Genomic DNA, 21,414 nt, shown 5'->3' with positions numbered 1-21,414 from the left:
TTCTTGCTGTGATTCAATGGGATCAGCAACATCTCTGCAGCACCAGGACACAGGTTCAATCCCCAGCCCACCACAGTGGGTTAAGAATCTGGCATTACAGCTGCGGCAACGGTGGCTTGAATCTGATCCCTGGCCCAGGAACTTGATGTGCTGCAGGGTGGCTAAAGAATAAAAATAAAAAATTTTTGGCAGCACCTGCAGCATGTAGAAGTTCCCGGGCCAGGGATTGAACCCATGCCAAAGCAGCGACTCAAGCTGCTTCAGTGACAATGCCAGCTCCTTAACCCTGTGCGCCACAAAAGAACTCCTAGAAATACATATTGAGTGTTATCAATATTCAATAAAATCACATTTGTTAGGTATCTAACAGTACTTGCCACATAATAGGGTCTCAGCAAGTGGTAGATATTTTATTGTGTTATAATCATTCATATACCAATGTGCTCTTTGCTGGTTGCTCTCTCTGCTTCTTGGTTACCCTTATTCCTTCCTCTCCCACTTCCAGTTGAAAAAGTAACCAGAGAAGGAGGAAACCAGGATATTGGGGTGCACCGAGGAGAGTTTGGGGGCCTCATACTGTTTCATAACGTAAGGGATGAGAAAAACTGACACAGTTTTCTGGGTCTAGCACACAAAGCAGCAGTTAGTTTATGTCACCCTCCATTGATTAGTGGGGACTCTGATGCTCCCAGGCACAGTGTCCCTTTCCCAACACAACCAACATCAAGCAAATAACAAACTCTCATTCTGTGCCTGATCTTATTCTCTGAGGCTTATGCCAAGCTCTTCATTTCCTGCTGGTGGAATGCAGGAACATCCATGATTCTCTCTGACTGTATATTTAAACCAGGCAGTTTTTTTTTTTTTTTAATCATTCTCATCTTACGATGAGTCCAGCAACTCCTGTTTTAAAGAGGGGAGAAGGCTTGGCATTCCAGAGGGCAGATGCCAGGCAGGGTCTCAGGCTTGGTATCCTGGGGGCTGGGACATCTGCTCAGAGCCCTGTCAGATGCTTGCTCCAGCAGCTGGCTCCAGCATCTCCATTTGTGAGTGCCTGCGAAGTTGCAGGGCTCCATGAATCAAGCCTGAATGAGAGTGGTGGGAAGAGGGATACGCACTGATTTTCAGCCTAGAGGCACTTGCTTCCCTCCCCAACGTTTTGTTGACACCATGCACAGCAACTGCAAGGGGCTTCAGTGGATGAACACAGGACAGGAACTCACTCATAGACCAGTTAGAATCAACAGCTCCCCACCATATGACAGGGTGAGTTCCTGGGACTTGGGAGATGATGCAGAGAAAGGAGACCTCTGTAGGAGAAGATACAGTTACTAACACAGCCTGTTGCTATGACTACACTTTGTAATTTTCACCTATGAAACATCATCTCTAGAAATCCTTCAAAAGTACCTCCTTGTATTGGAGCACGTGTGTACTCAAGTAGCTTCAATTGTTCTGACCTTCTAAGTGGTGTTCTCCCAAGTGATGTCTAAACTCTAAACCCCAGAGTTAAACAATGTTGCAAGTCCCCATTTCTGAATTTATCTTGGATGCCTTTTACCCTCCAGCGGAACTAAACCAAGTGCCACTTGGGGTCACTCACGACAGCCCCTCCCCACATCCAGCCACTTACTTGTGACCTTCCTTCCACAAATGCTGTCTTTCCATCTCCTCCCATCCTCCCCCCCCACTTGTCTCAGTCACACTTATCTCTCTTTGTCCTGCTCCAATGCCACTTAAGTCATGATAGCATCTCTGCTCCCAATCAGAATTTTTCTTTTTTTCTTTTTAGGGCTGCATCCTCGGCATATGGAAGTTCCCAGGCTGGGGGTCAAATTGCAGCTGCCAGCCTACATCACAGCCATAGCAACATGGGATCCGAGCCTCATCTGTGACCTATACCACAGCTCACAGCAATGCTGGATCCTTAATCCACTGAGCGGGGCCAGGGATGGAACCCACATCCTCATGGATATGTGTAGGGTTCATTTCTGCTGAGCCAAAATGGGAACTCCCCAGTCAGAATTTATTTCTTCTTCCTCTAAGCTTCCACAGTACCTTTCGTGGCTTTGTTTTGGTGTTTTCTCCCAACTGATATGGTAAGTTTTTGACAGCACAGTTTTGTATCCTATCTAGTGCCTACGTGGGTGATAGATATTCGGTAGAAACACATAAATAAGGAGTTCCTGTTGTGGTGCAGTGGTTAACAAATCCGACTAGGAACCAAGAGTTTGTGGGTTTGATCCCTGGCCTTGCTCGGTGGGTTAAGGATCCGGTGTTGCTATGAGCTGTGGTGTAGGTTGCAGATGTGGCTCGGATCCCACGTTGCTGTGGCTCTGGCGTAGGCTGGTGGCTACAGCTCTGATTAGACCCCTAGCCTGGGAACCTCCATATGCCGTGGGAGCGGCCCTAGAAAAGGCAAAAAAGACCAAAAAAAAAAAAAAAAAAGAAACACATAAATAAAAACCAGTGATGCAGCCTGTCCTCTGTACTTTTCCATTGGCTTCAGCATCCATGATCTGACACCTAAATGGGGCAGCTTCTACCACCCCTGTTTTACAGTGAGTGAGACTGAGACTCAAAAAGTTTGAGTGACTTGCCTGAGGCTACACAGACGGATAGTAATGGAGTTAAAACAACCTGAAAGACCTCCTTGTCTGAGCTCTTTGACTCAGCATCAAAATGAAAATTGTGCCACCTGTGATCAAAAGTGACAGAGCTCTGCTGGGGAATAGAGTGGCCCAAATTGGCAGGAGGGGCAGAGAAGGGAAGGCTTCACAGAGCAGGCTGCTTTGGAGTGGTGTTATTTATTTATTTGTTTATTTATGCCTTTTTTTTTTTTTAGGCCCACCCCTGAGGCACATGGAAGTTGCTAGGCTAGGGGTCGAAGAGGAGCTATAGCTGCCGGCCTATGCCACAGCCACAGCAACGTGGGGTCTGAGCCACATCTGTGACCTACACTACACCTCAGGGCAACGCTGGATCCTTAACCCACTGAGTGAGGCCAGAGATCGAACCCGCAACCTGATGGTTCCTAGTTGGATTCCTTTCCGCTGCACCATGACGTGAACTCCCGGAGCGGTGTTATAAAAGAACGGAGGGAACGGATTGAAGGAAGGTGGGAGGTGGGCATTCTAGGCAGGAAACCTTGACAAGGGGGGGCAGGACTATACTGTGGTACACGGGTGGAAAGCAAGGATTGTCGCTACGGCCTCATGGCCCAGCCCAGTGCCTGGCACAGAGAAGGTGCTCAATATACATTAACTGGGAGAAAAGGGGTGGGGGAGGAAAGTTTGGAGCAGGAACATGGCATCTCGGTTAATGACAAAGCACAGTAATTGCCAGCCCTGTGCTGGAGACATACCAAGTTGTCATTGCAACTTTGTTTCATTGAAGGGCTGTCATATCTGGTGGCGAAGGGGGCCTGGGCTCCATTCAACACCACACAAAGGACAGAGTCATTTAGGGCCATTATCGTCCTTGGTCTAAAGCTGGTCCCCTAGTGTCATTGTCAGTGGTGAATGTTGCCTGGATTTTGTCAGGTAAGAAACCCAGAGGCAGAGCCTAATAAAAATCTGCCTTGCCGGTGTCTGAACCACTTTCCCCAGCCCATTTCCTTGAAGATCCTGATGGCTTTGACTGTAGAAACTCTGTGTTAATTTTGGTGTGGGGAAAAGAGTACGGATCAGAGGGCAAGAGACATGGGTTCCTGTTCCAGCTGCGACCCCTGAGACTGTGACCTTGGACAAGTCACATTGTCACCATGTTTCTCAGCCTTAGTTTCCCAGGCTGTCAACTGGGATACAAGTACCTGTCCGACTTCATAGACTGTGAAGGGATTGAAGGAGAGCAGAGGTTAGAAATACTTCAAAGTATGAAGTGCTGCATGATGCTGGAAGCAAGCATGGCTCCTTCTTTGGCTCAGAAAAGAATAATGGGTGGGAGTTCTTGTCATGGCTCGGGGGAAATGAATCCTACTAGTACCCATGAAGATGCGGGTTCAATCCCTGAACTCACTCAGTGGGTCAGGGATCCAGCGTTGCTGTGAGCTGTGGTGTAGGTCACAGATGTGGCTCAGATCCAGAGTAGCTGTGGCTGTGGCTGTGGCCGGTGGCTATAGCTCCAATTCAACCCCAGCCTGGGAACTTCCATATGCCAAGAGTGTGGCTCTAAAAAGCAAAAAAAAAAAAAAAGAAAAAAAAATTGAAAGCCTCGTCTATAAATCTTGCATTTTGAAAGCATCATTGCAGAAGGAGGGAAGTTGGGATTTTTGTCTTCTGACCTGAGGAGTAAACCACAGCCCCATGGGAGGGGCTAGGTCCCCAACACACCCAATGCATTTATGACACCACGGAAAACACCCATAAACACTTGAGGACTCATTGGTGAAGTGCTTCCTGGGTACAACCCACTGAGATCCCTGGTCCTGCCCTCTAGGCTGACCTGGTCTGACCTACCTATTTATCTTTTTCTTGTTTGTTCCTTAGGAAATTGCTGAGACTTGGATAACTCAGCCTCTTATCTTTCTACTTGAATCCAATTAGAGTCTGATACAGATTTAAACTAAAGAATCCGTATAGTGACCAACAGCAGAGTAAATAAACTCCACGTAGGTTGGCGTTTTGCTTTTCTCCCCTCTCTCATGCCAGCTTCCCAATAAAATGCAGCCCATAAAATTGCTTATTTGCACCAGCTTTTCCATTAATAATCAGTAATATTATTATACCGCCTACCCTAGTGGCTCTCCGCCCCTCAGGAACACTCTGGCCAGAAGGCTAAAAGCAGGCACTGCAGTCTGTGAAATTCTTACTCGGCTGTTATCAGGGAGCTCTATGCAAGCAGTGCACTCAGATGGCTGACACCATCAGAATGGGAAATACCTACTGATGGGGGGGTGTGTGTGTGGAGGCGGCAGCCAAACCATCTCGGTTGGTCTTATTGTTGCCACATCCAAGAATCAGGTGCCTGGAAAAAAAAATGCTGATAGGACCAGACTGAGGAAGCTGTGATGCCATCTGGGGTCAGGAAAAGATATTTGTCCAAATGCCAACTGTGGGGGCTGAGGCTGCCTGGTACTCAGCTGGCATGGAGGCTGGAATAGCCCAGGAGGCGCTTGGGGAGCAAGGAGAAAGCTGTCATCAGGAGCAACTGGAAACTCTGGTGAAGATGAGGAAGATACTGAGGCTTGAACCTTCTGCCTTGGACATTTTAGAAAAGGTTTTATTTTGGAAATGTTCGAACCCACACAAATGTGGAGAGTGATAGTGCAATGAGTGCCCAGGCACCCATCCCGAGCTGCAGCATTTATCCACTCAAGCTGATAGGGATGGAGTAGGACAGTCACACAGGTGGTTGTAGGAGTCCCAGGAGGGGACCCCAGATAGAGAGGGAAACCTGGGGAACTTTGGGGGACCGCTGTCAGTTAGTGATCGCTCAAGAAAGCCATCAGGATGTCATGGGGTGAAGCAGGCTTGCTTAACGATAAAATCATAAATCAAAGCATGAGCTATGCCTCAGGTCATTAAGTGAATGATAAACTGAGGCCTGCATTCAAGGTCAGCAAGATAATGAGCCTTAGAACCAAGGACAGAATGTAAGGGAAAGATGACCTTCCAAAGTAGGAGGCCCTGAGATGACTCGCCAAGTTTTAGCGTCTGTTACTATGTTACCGCCCTGTGGCTGATTTGAATAAGCACCAGGACTGGCCTAGTTGGACCTCATTTGGCCAATGTACTTTCTTAGCCAGATCTGAAGGAGGAGCTAACGAGGTAAGCCTGAGGTCTTACATCCGGAAGAAGGCGGTTTCTTCCCTCTTCCTGCTTTTCCTGGATTATAAAAAGGAAGCCCTCCCCCCCCCCCCCCCCCCCCCCCCCGCCCCCTGCCCCGAATTCTCGGGGCAGAGCTTCTTTACAGTCCGCTTGCGTCCCTCACAAACGCCCTGCCATAATAGCTCTATTTCTTGCCTATCACTTTGCCTCTTGCTGAATTCTGGCTGCGCCGAGACACAAAGAACCCGAACCTCAGTAAGTCTGGACATCAGGTAAGTGATTTTAATTAAAAAACCATGGGCTCAAGTCCCAATCTGGGTTTTGGCTGGGTTCAAGTCCTGGCTCATGGGTAGAATTCCCAATCTGGGTTTTGGCTGGGTTTGAAAGTCAGAGGTGTTTACATTTCAAAACCCATCTCACCTCATCCGTACTTCTACTCACTCTTGTCTCCTTCCCCCAGCTTCACTGGGTCTTTTTGTTTGTTTGTTTGTTTTTTCAGGGCTGCACCTGCAGGACATGGAAGTCCCTAGGCTAGGTGTCAAATTGGAGCTGTAGCCAATGACCTACGCCACAGCCAGGCCAGATTAGAGCTGCATCAGCAACCTACACCACAGCTCACGGAACGCCAGATCCTTAACCCACTGAGCGAGGCCAGGGATTGCACCGTGAGTCCTCATGGTTACTGGTTAGATTTGCTTCTGCTGAGCCAGGATGGGAACTCCTTTACTGGGTCTTATTGATGCAAATCCTAGACATCACATCACTGCACCATAATTACTTTAGTATATATCGCAGGAAAAAAAGAACTCCTTAAAAACAGTATTATAGTAAAATTACTATACCTAAAAATTCACAATCCTTCTAATATACTGTCAACTAAAAAATACTCACAACCTAAAAATTGAGAGTTATGTTTTATTCCGTGGAGAAAACTGAGAACTTAAGCCTGGGAGGCAGCATCTCCATTCAAGGAGGTGAGGTGGGAGCTAGGATATATAGGAGTTTTGCAACAAAGGGCAGGTAATAGAACAAGAGATTACTGCTAATAACAGAAAACTAGATATCTCAAGTTAAGGAATTTAGCGTTTTTCTAAATATGGGAGGATGCAAAGATCCGGGCTCACTGAAATCATTCCTTTGACCTGCCCCTCAGCTCTCTGAGGCCAGTGTCCTGTGTTTCCACCTCCTGAGTTCCCTCAGAGTTCACCTTAGGGAGTGGCTGCAGTCTGATGGCTGCTAGATAGCAGGCATTCTTTTTTTCCTTCCTGAGTTCCCTCAGGGCTCACAGGCTCACCCTTGCAGGTGGCTGTAACCACTTCTGACTGTGACATCTTTTGTTTACTGATGTGGCATGCAATACTTTGTTCTCAAAACAAATGAATATCTAGTATTCAGATTTTTCCCAATTGTCCCCTAAGGGCTCAGGATGTTTTCAGTCGGGATGTTATCATGTTTCAATCCTGGATGTTATCAAACTGAGATAGAGTCAAAGAAAATAATAAAAAAATAAAAAGAGGAAATAAGAGAAGATAAAAGAAAAATAATGAGGTAAAGAAAGAAGAGGGAAATGAATTAATGTTTAACTGAATGTCTATGATGGACCAGACTTTGTGCTGGGCTCTAGGGCATTCTAATCTTGTCTTAAGAGATGAGAAAATCAGAGGACAGACAGGTGAAGTCACTGGCCCAAAGCAAGTTCACTAGTAAGTCTTGAAGATGTAATTCTAATGCATGTTTGAGTGGTTCCAAGGCCTGTGTCTTTCTTCTGTACTAGATTGCATCTTAAATAACTAAAGTATCTACTAGGGAATCTTAGAAAGAAGGAAACCAGAGGGGTGGAAGAGAATAAACTTGTCCTGTCATCACAAGTTGTAAAGGGTATTTGCTTTGGAGCCAGACTTTTCTGGATTTGAATCTCCACTCTGCAGTCGAATATCTAAGAAGAAGGTAACTTCCCTGAATCTTGCTTCCTTCATCAGTAAGATGAAATGTGGCCAGGATTAAAAGGCATCATTCAAACACGTACTCATTGCTGCTATTGTTATCATATTTGAGGAAGAAGTATAAGAGAGAGACGGCGGGGTGGACGTGATCAGTGTGTACCACGTTCTTCTGCAGACTGGTGTCTTCCAGGCACTGATCAGGACAGTGGCTAAGAACCAGAGAGGGCAGCTTGGGTTCTGATGAAGGAGGTGATGGTGGTCAGTGCGGGAGGTAGAGAGGAAGGAGATGATGCCAGAAAGGTGTTATCGGAATCCGGGTTCTTGGTCACAGAGCGGAAGAATGAACTTCGAAAACAGGCAGCAAGCAAGCAACATTTTGTTGTTGTTGTTGTTGTTGCTATTTCTTGGGCCGCTCCCGCGGCATATGGAGGTTCCCAGGCTAGGGGTTGAATCGGAGCTGTAGCCACCGGCCTACGCCAGAGCCACAGCAACGCGGGATCCGAGCTGCGTCTGCAACCTACACCACAGCTCACGGCAACGCCGGATCGTTAACCCACTGAGCAAGGGCAGGGACCGAACCCGCAACCTCATGGTTCCTAGTCGGATTCGTTAACCACTGCGCCACGACGGGAACTCCTTTTTTTTTTTTGTTGTTGTTGTTGTTGTTGAAGCAACATTTTAATAACAGGAAGATTACTGACTCCCAGTGTCAGTCCCATAGACACTGGGAGGGGGAGGAAGAGTCCCCCTCTCTACTGTCCTACAGGGGTTTTTATCCCTTAAAGATGGGGGTACCAACATGGGGTTCAGAAGAATATGGTTTTCTCCCACTGGCATTGCCCAGTTACCTGTATCAGCCCTTGTCCAATAGGGGTCTTAGAGGTGGAAATGCCCCATAAGTTGCATGGTTTCTTAGCTCTTCCTTTCCTTAGACTGCGAGTCGCCACTCCTCTCGTTTCTTTTCTATCATCAGTTGAGGAGGGGGTTACTGATTCATATCTATCTGGGTGTAGAACAGATACACTCCCTGCAGGCAACAAGGCCTGTGGGGATGTTACTCCCTGGAACCCTTAAGCCAGACGTGAGTCAACGACCATATCAGAGAATGCACTGAAACCCAGGCTCCTACACTAACTACCTGAGTTATTAATTACCCTGCCTCAGAAGCAGGGAGATCCTGGATCAGTGTCTGTCCCTCTCTAAAAAGGGAGCAAGGGTGAGAAATGCGGATGAACATGGTGGGGGAGTGGGGAAAGCAACCTGAGCCAAGTGGCTGGTGGGGCCGAGCAGGGTTGTGGGGGAAGATGATTGGATGGATGAACCTCAAAAAATGAAAGGGAAACCTGAGAGATGCTTCATTAAGAAAAAGACGTGCCTAGAACTTCTCCAGGAATGTTCATCTGACTGTGGTATGTTAGGCAGATCCAATAAAGGAGGCTTGGGACCTGGGGACACCTATACAGATGTTACCAGTCTTAGAGACAGTTTCAAGGTCTTGGGGTGAATGCAGATTTTATGGGTTTGTCCTATAAACCCATAACATTTCTCAGGCCCAAAGGTTTTTGAAGACTATTCATAAAACTGAAAAATTCTGGAGTTCCTGTGTGGCTCAGTGGTTAACAAATCCAACTAGGAACCATGAGGTTGCGGGATCGATCCCTGGGCTCACTCAGTGGGTTAAGGATCACTGCGTTGCCGTGAACTATGGTGTAGGTCGCAGATGTGGCTTGGATCCCACATTGCTGTGGCTCTGGTGTAGGCCGGTGGCTACAGCTCGGATTAGACCCCCAGCCTGGGAAGCTCCATATACTGCGGGTGCGGCCCTAGAAAAGACAAAAAAAAAAAAAAAAGAGGTCAAAACTGAAAAATTCTAACGTGCTGGTGGTAAAGTCTACTGGTCTCTAGAGAAAAGATATGTTCCAGGTATCCCCAAAACACTACAACCTTAGTCCTTTTTGTAGAGAGAACCTATTGATCAAAGCCAAAATCCTTCCCACCAACTGCTGCAGACCAAGCAGTGATGGATGAAGAAAATGTTGCCAAAAGAAAATGCCAGCAAAAATCCGCAGAAGAGACACTATGTTATTATAATAGAGTAAACTCAGAGACCTAAGGAGCTCAGAGAACCCTGGGATGTAGGCTGATTTTGGCTACTTGTTCAAATAGGCACTTATTTTAAGACTCTTTAAAATGCCATTTGGGTGCAGGAGCCTTAGTGACAATGAAATTTGAGCTGAGGACCTGTCAGGGGTTCCTTCATTACCCATGGCTATTAAAAACTATCTCGTGGCCTCTTAGGAAGATCTTCTTTTGACCCAAATTGAAGTTGAGCCATTGGTTTCCCAAGAGTTAGATGACTAGAATCCCAAGGCTGGAATGAAATGCCAAGGGCATCTTGCCCGTCCCCGTTCTTTCTACGGGAGAACACTGATTTTATTACAGATATAGAGAGAATCCCAGAATCATGGGAAAACTTAAATACCGTCTGTGAAGGAGATTCCGCCACATGTTTGTATTTCCTGGCTTAACAATACTCACTTCCAGGAAATTCTTCTGTCTACCTTGCCCGCATTCCTTTGTTGTAACCGGAGTCAATGTCTTTGATTTGCAAGCGCATTTAATAAGCTTTACATAAGCACTTTACAAACATTTAGTCAGAGTACCAGGAAAGATTTGTGATGTGATATGGTCTGTTTATTGGGACACGGTGATTCATTTTCAGCACTAAATAATGGCTTAAGGCCATGGTCTGCGCTTTGGGTCTAGTCTACAATCTAAGCAGACTTTAAAGCAGGAGATGCATATACCTGATTGCACTTATGTTCCTTTGTTCCTTCCTTCCTTTCTTCTTTCTTCCATTGACTCCTACCAACCGCACGCATATTCTAAGGCCGCATTTTAAAAGTGCCTTCCTTCCTCTCTTAAAAGATATCTTCTCTAGGGAGTTCCCATCGTGGTGCAGCAGAAGTGAATCCAACTGGGAACCACGAGATTGCAGGTTTGATCCCTGGCCTTGCTCAGTAGGTTAAGGATCTGGTGTTGCCGTGAGCTGTGTTGTAGGTTGCAGACGTGGCTAGGATCCCGAGTTGTTGTGGCTGTGGTGTAGGCCAACAGCTGTAGCTCCGTTTTGACCCCTAGCCTGGGAATCTCTATATGCCGAGGGTACAGCCCTAAAAAAACAAACAAACAAAAAAAGACATACCTTCTCTAGAGGGTTGATTTTTTTAGGAGCAGTAACCTTTCTAAGGGGACATTTGAGAATTTATTTATTCTGTTCTTTAGGCAGTGCTGAGGAAAGAGATAGTGATTGATTCTAGTTCCTATGACATATTATTTGAACCAAGCCTTTCATTAATACAGTTAAGAATTTGGCTCTACAATATTAAATAAAAGCGTCCTCATATGCAAAGCTTGCTGACAGGTAGTAATCAACACCAGGAAAAAACTAAGGAAACGTGAGAAACAGAGAGATACGCAGAACTCCAAAGTTGCTCTGAGAGTATTCTGGAACCTAGCAAATCTGGGCCTCAGTTTTGGGGGACAGGAAGGGCCAAGAGGAAAGAAGTCAAGAACTTAGTCTCCTTCCGGATGTGAAGTATAGCAAACCTTCCCTGCCATCAAGCTGGGATGCCGAGGGATGCTGCGTCAGAATAAGAGGAATGGGGAGTAAGCCTGGCAGTGAGCCCAAGCCAGGGCAAGGTGCACAGATGCTGACAGGGAAGAGGCACAGAGGCACGTGAACAAGCATCCTCGGAAGGCCGTGGATGTGAGATGCCTTACCAGGGATTTGCGGCTGGGACTGGTATTGTCTGGGTGGTCCAGGAAAGCTGACACAGTGAACTTGGTGGAAGTGGACCTAGAATGGCAATTCAAGATTCTGGGGAAAAAAACAAAAGAAACAAAAAACCCTGGATAAAGATACTCTTTTTCCTGGGCCTCAAAGAATTCCCCACAATGGAGGTCTCGTTGTAGCTCAGCAGAAACGAATCTAACTAGGAACCAGGAGGATGCAGGTTCGATCCCTGGCCTTGCTCAGTGGGTTAAGGATCCGGTGTTGCTGTGAGCTGTGGTGTAGATCGCAGATGCGGCTCAGATCCCGCGTTGCTCTGGCTGCAGTCTAGGCTGGAAGCTACAGCTCTGATTCGACTCCTAGCCTGGGAACCTCCATAAAAAAAAGACAAAAAAAAAATTTTTCCCACAAACATCTTCCACGAGGATAGTGAACAGTACACAGTAAAGTACAAGAAAGCACAGAAAAGGAACAAAGTAATATCAAGGAGAACCAGCAAAAGGGCACACATAAATTTACACTTGACGCACAAGAGTCTCAAGGTCACTCAGTAAGGGATGATAAGGCCTTCTCATAAGGATTGCTTGGACAGGATGACATCCATATGCATAAAAAGGAGACTGGATCTCTAGTTCATTTCGTAAACAAAATTCATTACAAATAGAGCAAAGACTTCGATGTAAAGTTTAAATTATAAAAGTTTTAGAAGACAATTTAAGACACCCTTTTTTTTTTTTTTGTCTTGGGTAAGAGAAAATTTTCTTAAACAATTCACAAGAACTACAGACTGTAAGGAAAATATTCATTAAATTGTCGACTTTAAGAACTTCCTTTTGTAAAAAATACAGTATAAATGAAGTGAAGTTAAACCACAAGCTAAGAAAAGAAATTTGTAACAAAAGAACTGGATTAATATCCAGCATATATAATGAAATCTTAATAAGTAAATAAGTAAATAAATAAATAAATAAATAAATAAATAAATAAATAAGGGAGTTCCAGTTGTGGCTCGGTGGTGACGAACCTGACTAATAACCAGAGGATGCTGGTTCAATCCCTGGCCTCGCTCAGTGGGTTAAGGATCTGGTGTTGCCATGCACTGTGGTGTGGGTTGCAGATGCCTCTGAGATCCCGCCTTGTGTGGCTGTCGGGCCGGCTGGCAGCTACAGCTCCGATTTGACCCCTAGCCTGGGAACTTCCATATGTCGCAGGTGTAGCCCTAAAAAGACAAAAAAAAAAAAAAAGAAAGAAAGGAAGAAATCTTACAAATTAACATGCATAGGATAGCTGAAAATCAAAATGGGCAAAGAATTACAGGATTTAATTAAGAGAATGGCCAATCTGACAAAACTTTCAACTTCATTAATAATGAGAGAAATAAAAATTAAAATATAATGTGTTATCCCACCTCACATCCATTAGGATGGCTACTATAAAAACAAAACAGGAGTTCCCGTCATGGCTCAGTGGTTTACGAATCTGACTAGCATCCATGAAGATGCAGGTTCCATCCCTGGCCTTGCTCAGTGGGTTAAGGATCCGGCATTGCTGTGAGCTCTGGTGTAGGTTGCAGATGCGGCTCGGATCTGGCATTGCTGTGGCTGTGACATAGGCTGGCAGCTGTAGCTGCGATTCGACCCCTAGCCTGGGAATCTCCATATGCTGTGGGTGCAGCCCTAAAAAGCAAGAACAAACAAACACCAAAACCCAAAAACAGAACAGAACAAAACCCAACCAAAGTAGAAAATCATAAATACTTATGAGAATTTGGAGAAATTACAAACCTTGTGCACTGCTGGTGCAAATGTAAAGTGATGTAGCCACAATAGAAAATAGTATGTATTTTATTAAAAAATTAAAAAAAGACTTACTTTATGATCCAGCAATTTTACTTCTGTGTATATCCCCCTGAGAACTGAAGGCAGGATCTCAAAAGAGATATTTGAATACCGAAGTTCATAGCAGCATTCCTTACAACAGCCACAACGTGGAAGCATTCCAAGTGTCCATCAACAGATGAAGAGATAAACAAGATGTGGCTTATGCCTAAAACGGAATTTTATTCAGCCTTAAAAAAAGAAGGAAATTCTGGCACACGCTACATCATGAGTGAACTTTGAGGACATTATGCTTTTAGAAATAAGCCAGCAAAAAGACAAATACTGTATGATTTTCCTTATGTGAAGTACCTGAGATGGTCAAATTCGTAGACCCAGGACGGAGACCGGTTGCCACTGCTGAACGAGGTGTTTTTGGTTAATGGGAACAGAGTTTCAGTTCTGCGGGATGAAGAGTTCTGGAGATGGAGGTGAGGGTTGTACAAGGAGAATGCACTCACTGCCCCTGAGATGTACACCGAAAAATAATTAAGATGGTAAATTCATTATGTGTATTTCATCAGAATGGCAACATTTAACATTTGGACATTAGCAAGCTGGTGAGCATGTGGAAAAACATACTTAGACTCTGCTTGTGGGAGTGTAAATTGATGCAGTAACGTTGAGAAAATAATTTGGTGTAATCTTGTTAAACTAAAGAGCTGTTGACCCAGCTCTTCCATTCCTAGGTAGACTTTAAAGCCATCATTGTACATGGTACTCTAGGACATACCCGCATGGCTTGTGATGGCAACACAAACAAACAAGTGGGAAATGACCTATGCATGCACGAACAGTGGAATGGATACAAGACATTGTTATATATTCATGAAATGAAATACTGCACAGCAGTGAAACATGATTGAATTCCAGGAACATAACATTGACTAAAAAAAGTCAGTGACAAAACAACACATATTCTGTAAGGAGATCCTATTATGTAAAGTCAAAAGCCCATATAATTATATAATACACTGTGTAAGAATAGAAAACAAATGCGGTAAAGCTAGACTGAAAAGCAAAGGAATGAAAGAGGAATCTCAAAGTTGTCAAGAGGATTTACTTCTAGGCAGGTGGCAAGGGGCAGGGGGCTGGGAAGAAGCTGTGACAGAGGCCCCAGGGGTTTCAAAGGTAGTATTATGTTTTATTCATTAAACTTTAAGGTGGGTACGTGATTTTTTTACTAAATGTTTTTCTGCCTTAAACCTTAAAGGCATAACGTGTTTTATGCCTTACATTTTATGAATATTAATTAGTCTCTTTTCAAAATTTAATAAAGGCAGGGTTATTAAATATAAACCTGTCATATCACAGGTGTGATGGACAGTGCAGGAGGAGGTGCCGCGCTCTGGCACAGGTGGATGGCTCTGTCACCCACATTTATGGGGACATTAGTGTAAATACAGAGACACAGTCCTTCTTGCCTTTCCAAAAAGGACTGATAGAGGGAAGGTCTCACAGAAGGACTTACTTAAGAGAAACTTGAAAACTCGAGGGGAGCAGGTGATAATCCATGGTGAAACTTCCTGAGAAGGGGAGGGGCGGGGGTGGCAGGGGATCCAAAGCGGGGAGGTCAGAGAAGGCACAGAGGTGGCTGGCTGTGGCTGTGTGCTGGATGTCAGTATGGAGTGAGGTTCCCCCGCCCCCCATCCCCGCAGCTCTACTGAGATATAACTGACATATCACATTGTGAAAGTTTAAGGTGTACAAAGCAGTAATTTGATACATGTATATTCTGCATAATAATTCCCACTGTAAGGTGAGTAACCACATCTATCACTTCACTGTTGCTTTTTATTTTTATTTTATTTTTTTTGTGGTGAGAATTTTTTTTTTTTTTTGGTCTTTTTGCCATTTCTTGGGCCACTCCTGCGGCATATGGAGGTTTCCAGGCTAGGGGTCGAATTGGAGCTGTAGCCACCGGCCTACGCCACATCCATAGCAATGCAGTATCCAAGCCATGTCTGCGATCTACACCACAGCTCACGGCAACGCTGGATCCCTAACCCACTGAGCGAGGCCAGGGATCGAACTCGCAACCTCATGGTTCCTAGTCCGATTCGTTAACCATTGTGCAAAGACGGGAACTCCTTGTGGTGAGAACTTTTAAGATTTACGCTCTTAGCACCTTTCAAGCATTCAACATAGTATTGTTAACTAGAGTCACCACGAGGGGCCTACGTCTCTAGCACTTATCTTATAACTGGAAGTTTGCACCAGCGTTTCCCTATTTGACCCCCGCCTTCTCTTCCTCCTCCCACCCCTGGTAACCATTTCTCCACTCTCTCTGTTTCTATGAGTTTTTTTTTTTAATATTTATTTATTTATGGCTACACCTGCGGCATATGGCTGTTCCCACGCAAGGGATCCAACCTGAACCTCCACAGAGACCCGAGTCAGATTCTTAACCCATCACGCCCCAGCGAGAAATCTAGTTTGTTTGTTTGTTTTAGATTCCACATGTGGGGTGATATCATATTCGTCTTTGTCTGACTTATTTTACTTAGTGTAATGCCCTTAAGTTTTATCCATGTTGTTGCAAATGGTAGGATTTTATTCTTGTTTACAGTTGAATAATATTCCACATATAGTCATACACACACACACACACACACTCACATTATCTTTTTTTGTTTGTTTGTTTGTCTTTTCTAGGGCCCCACCCTCGGCATATGGAGGTTCCCAGGCTAGGGCTCTAATCGGAGCTGTAGCCACCGGCCTATGCCAGAGCCACAGCAATGCCAGATCCCAGCCTCATCTGCGACCTACACCATAGCTCATGGCAATGCCACAGCTCACAGCAATACTGAGTGAGGCCAGGGATCATACCTGCAACCTCATGGTTCCTAGTCAGATTCGTTAACCACTGAGCCATGACATGAACTCCTACTCACATTGTCTTTATCCATTCATCCATTGATGGACACTCAGGTTGTTTCCATGTCTTGGTTATTGGAAATAATGTTGCATTGAACGTGGGAGTGCAGCTATCTCTTCAAGACAGTGGTATCATTTCCTTTGGGTGTACACCCAGAAGTGGGGTTGCTGGATCATAGGGTAGTTCTATTTTTAGTTTAGTTGAGGTACCTCTATACTGTTTTTTATAGTGGCTGCACCAACTTACATTCCCACTGAGAGAAAACAAGTTTTCCCTTTAACTCCTATTCTTGCCAGCTCTTGTTGTCTCCCTCCCTCCCCACCTCCATGCCCATTTTAACAGGTGTGAGGTGCTCTTGTGGTTTTGATTTTCATTCCCCTGATGGTTAGTGATACTGAGCACCTTTTAATGAAATCGTTGACCACCTGTATGTCTTTTTGGAAAAATGCTTATTCAGGGAGTTCCCGTCGTGGCGCAGTGGTTAACGAATCCGACTAGGAACCATGAGGTTGCGGGTTCGGTCCCTGCCCTTGCTCAGTGGGTTACCGATCCGGCGTTGCCCGTGAGCTGTGGTGTAGGTTGCAGACGCGGCTCGGATCCCGCGTTGCTGTGGCTCTGGTGTAGGCTGGTGGCTACAGCTCCGATTGGACCCCTAGCCTGGGAACCTCCATATGCCATGGGAGCAGCCCAAGAAATAGCAACAACAACAACAACAACAACAACAAAGACAAAAGACAAAAGACAAAAAAAAAAATGCTTATTCAGGTCCTTTGCCCACTTTAAAATAGGGTTCTTTATTTTTTGGTATTGAGTTCTAGGATTTCCTTATATATTTTGGATATTATCAGCTATATGATTTGCAAATATTCTCCCATTCCATAAATTGCCTTTTTCATTTTGTTGATTGCTTCTTTTGTTGTGCAGAAGATTTTCAGTTTGATGTAGTTCTACTTGCTTACTTTTGCTGTTGTCTGTGCTTTCCTTGCTATATTCAAAAAATCATTGTCTAGACCAATGTCAACAAGATATTCCCCATGTTTTCTTCTAGGAGTTTTACGGTTATATTTAAGTTTTTAATCCATTTCAAAGGAATTTTTGTAAGTGGTGTGAGATAGGGATCCAGATTCATTCTTTTGCAGGTGGTTGTCCAGTTTTCCCAGCACCATTTATTGCAGAGACGATGTTTTCCCCATTGAGTGTTGTTGGCACTCTTGTCAAATATTAGTTGACCGTATGTATGTGGGTTTATTTCTGGGCTCTTCATTCTGTTGCATTGATCTATATGTCTTTTTTATGCCAGTACAATACTATTTTGATTATTATAGCTTTGTAATATAGTTTGAAATCAGAAAGTGTGATGATTCCAGGTTTGTTCTTCTTTCTCAGATTGCTTTGGCTATTTTAGGTGTTTTTTGTTGTTGTTGTTGTTTGTTTGTTTTTGGTCTTCTTAGGGCCACACCCATGGCATATGTAAGTTCTTGGGCTGGGTTTGAATCAGAGCTGCAGCTGCTAGCCTATACCATAGTCACAGCAACTTGGGATCTGAGCTACAGCTGTGGTATATGATGCAGCTTGCAGCAGTGCAGGATCCATAACCTACTGAACAAGGCCAGGGATAGAATCCACTTCCTCATGGATACTAGTCAGATTAAAAAAAATTTTTTTTAATTAAATTTTTTTTTTTTTTTTTTTTGCTTTTTAGGTCTGCACCTGCAGCATGTGGAAGTTCCCAGGCTAGCAGTTGAATTTAACCCATTGAGCTAAGCCAGGGATTGAACCTGTATCCTCATGGACAATGGTCAGGTTCATTTGCGCTGAGCCATAACGGGGATTTCCTAGTGGATTCTTAACCCACTGAGCTGCAACAGGAACTCTTTTTTTTTTTTTTTTAATACAAATTTTAGGATTTTTTTTCACTATTTCTATAAAACAATGGCCTTGGAATTTTGATAGAGATTGCCACGAATTTGTAGATTTGCTTTGGGTAGTGTAGACATTGTGAAGATATACATTATTTCCAATCCATGATCACAGTGTATCTTTCCATTTATTTGTGTCTTCTTCAGTTTCTTTCATCAATGTCTTGGAGTTTTCAGTGTACAGATTTTTTACCTCCTTGGTTAAATTTATTCCATGTATTTTATTATTTTTGATAGCACTGTGCAAAGGATTGTTTTCTTTATTTCTTCTTCAGGTGGTGTGCTGTTAGCATATAGAAATGCCACTGAGTTTTGTATGTTGATTTTGTATCCAAGTATATTGAATTTATTGACTAGTTCTAACAGTTTCATTTTGTTTTTTTTTTGGTGGGGTATTTAGGGTTTCAATATGTAAGATCATGCCATCTGTAAATAGAGACCACTTTATGTCTTCCTTTCTGATTTGGATCCTTTTTATTTCTTTTTCTTGCCTGATTGCTCTGGCGAGGACTGCCAGGATTACATATAATAGCAGTGATGGGAGTGGGTGCAGGTGGTTAGTCTTAACTTTCTGCTACATCCTGGTCTCTGAGACATTTCTTATGTCTGAGATCAGACAGTACCATGGGTCAAAGTCTGCAGTGAGGACTGGAGAGTGAACTCCAAGGGGTGCTGGTTTTGGTCAGAGGGAGCACGGTGACAAGGGTACCTTTGAGAACTGGGTCGGTCAAATGGGTCAGTGCTCTGAGCTGAGGAAGTAGCTGTATGCTACTCTGAGAATAAAGGGAGGATGGAGGCTTACCAGTTAGGAAAGAACAAAAACATATGACTCAATTAGTTAATTACTGAAATAGAGTTGCATAATCTACCAGACTGTCAAGAGAAAAGAGTTCTTTGTAAGAACAATAGGTAAGGGTGCTCCCAACAGTGCTGAGAAGGTGCTAAGATTTTGGAGAAATGCAATTATGTAAACACCACAGTATGTTCACTTATTTGCAAAAGTACTGAACTTAATACATACACTTCTTTGCAATGGCTTTGAAGATAGGATTCATTTGTCCAAGCAGAAGTATTTAATTCTGTTGTGCTGCAGTCTATAAAATATTTACACTGTTATCCTACATATTCACATTGCTTATATCCAGCTGCACTTCTCTCTGATGCACTTTAAATAAGAGATTTGGATTCTTGACAATGCCATCCAAGCCAACTGTTAGAGGAAAGAATTACAGAATCACTGCAGCTTACAGAGCCCCCAGGACATCAAACAGTCCATCCGTTTGTCTTCAGGCAGGATAGAATCCAAAAAAAGAGAGGCATGTCTCCTAGACTGGAAACATCTGGGAAGATGGAATGACCAGTCTTTCTTAATTATCACGTATTTCCCTCAAAATCAGAAAGTTCCGAATAACCACCCCCCCCCACTGTAATTAGTGTGTTTCTTAGGATGTGGGATTTAAAGAGAAAATCCCCAATGCCAGTGTCAAGGGACTCTGAGCTACAAATGCCTGCTTGTGAAGCAGCAGCAATGTCAGGCAGTATGGAGGGAAGGGGTGTAGCAGAGAACTGGGAGGTAGGGACCTGTGTCTGCTGCCTTGGTCCACTGGTACCCACGTGAGTGCGGAGGAGTCATGCCCCTATCCGTTACACCTGCTCAGCGCCTTTATCATAGTAGGATAACAAACGCTTGCTCCCCCAACCTCCAAAGATTGTCTGAGGATTAAATAATGATGCATAAGAAAGAGCTTTGAAAAGTATAAAGGATGGCACAAAGGTAAAGATTGAAAATGATTCATTACCATGTGTTGGATAACTGCCATCAGGAACTCACTGCTTTCACTCTGTCACTGAACACTGGCTGCAGAGCGGCTCTTATTTTTCCTTCCGAGGCTGAAAACACTTGGTATGGTATTGACCGTGTGCCATGGTTCAAGGGGGAATGCCGGAGCGTGCAGTGTTTGCGAAGTTCTCTGCTTGGTCTCCTCAGCCACTCCCCAGCCCATTTTGTCATTCCCCAGCCCGTTTTGTCACTCTTCAGCCTGTTAGCTTCTCCACCTGGGTTTGCTGCTGCCAGGCTGATGTGCTCCTTGTCCCCTGAAAGGTCCGTGCATTCCCATGACCGCGTCTTTGCTCTTGCCTTTCCTCCTGCGTGAGTCACCCGTGTCTCTTCTCCATGCAGGTGCTCCAAAGGCCACCGCTCCTGAATGCTGCCTGGCGGCTGCCTTGACACTTCTGTCTTTCCCCGGCCCAAACTCCTGCTAGACATGTAAGTTTATGCAGCTCACTTGACTGCCTTTGGAGGCTGTCATCTTACATTCATTTAAGCTTTGCCTCCTGAGCAAAGATCAACTGATGGAGGGTATGGACAATGCATTTTTTTTTTCCTTTTCCACAGTGAAAAGAATGTGCCTAGTAAGTATTCAGTACTGTGAAGCATCAATTGATATGGAGAATAAAAGAAAAAAGGGCAAACTTTTCAGAGTGTTTTTTTTTTTTCCTCTTGTGAAGGAGCCATATTAGCCTGGAAATTCAAAATTCAGTTTTTCTATAGCATCCCTCACCCATCTCTATGCTGGATAATTATGCATTGTATTTATTTGTGGCTTAAATAGAGTGTGTGAGTAAGATGTATGTCACATCATCAGTGACAGGTGGGAGGGTGGCTTGTTAGAAGGCTCCATTGAATGAAGTCAGAACGACAGTACCTTGTGTCAACATGACTGGGACTTAAATACATACTAAAATGTGCTGAAAACCATTTCAGTTGCCACAACGCAGACCAGTCCTTTGCTCTGCCTATTATCAGCCCCTGACAGCTACATTTCAAATAGGAAAAGCCTTTGAATGCCTCAGACTCTAACTTAGGTTTGAACATTTGTCGCTGACACTGATGCCTCAGTTATGATGCTGTTATCTGTTATGTACCCCAAAGTAATGGTTTAGGGTACAGTGGCTGAGAAAGATCCCAGAGTGATGAACTCGAGCTCTTAGGGGTCGGGCTTTGACTAAGGTTTTCTTTTCTTTCTTTCTTTTATTTCTTTCTTTTTGTCTTTTTAGGGCCACACCCACAGCATTTGGAGGTTCCCAGGATAGGGGTCGAATCGGAGCTGTAGCTGCTGGCCTACGCCACAGCCACAGCCACACCAGATCTGAGCTGTGTCTGCGACCTACACTGCAGCTCACGGCAATGCCGGATCCTTAACTCACTAAGCAAGGCCAGAGATCGAACCTGCGTCCTC

The 21,414-nt window shown here is 44.4% G+C and overlaps 1 long non-coding RNA gene across 1 annotated transcript; it reads left to right on the top strand.

The window, feature by feature from the left end:
- Positions 1-5,879: 5,879 nt before the first annotated feature.
- On the top strand, positions 5,880-20,650 carry LOC125131813 (uncharacterized). Its single transcript, XR_007136023.1, has 3 exons — positions 5,880-6,040; positions 20,355-20,441; positions 20,571-20,650. It is a non-coding gene; the product is annotated as an uncharacterized LOC125131813 (long non-coding RNA).
- The last annotated feature ends 764 nt before the right edge of the window (positions 20,651-21,414 follow it).

Source organism: Phacochoerus africanus, chromosome 7 (assembly GCF_016906955.1).
Source record: "Phacochoerus africanus isolate WHEZ1 chromosome 7, ROS_Pafr_v1, whole genome shotgun sequence".
NCBI classification, from domain to species: Eukaryota; Metazoa; Chordata; class Mammalia; order Artiodactyla; family Suidae; genus Phacochoerus; species Phacochoerus africanus.
Note: the sequence above shows the minus strand (reverse complement) of the source record. Positions and strands in the feature narration are given on the sequence as shown.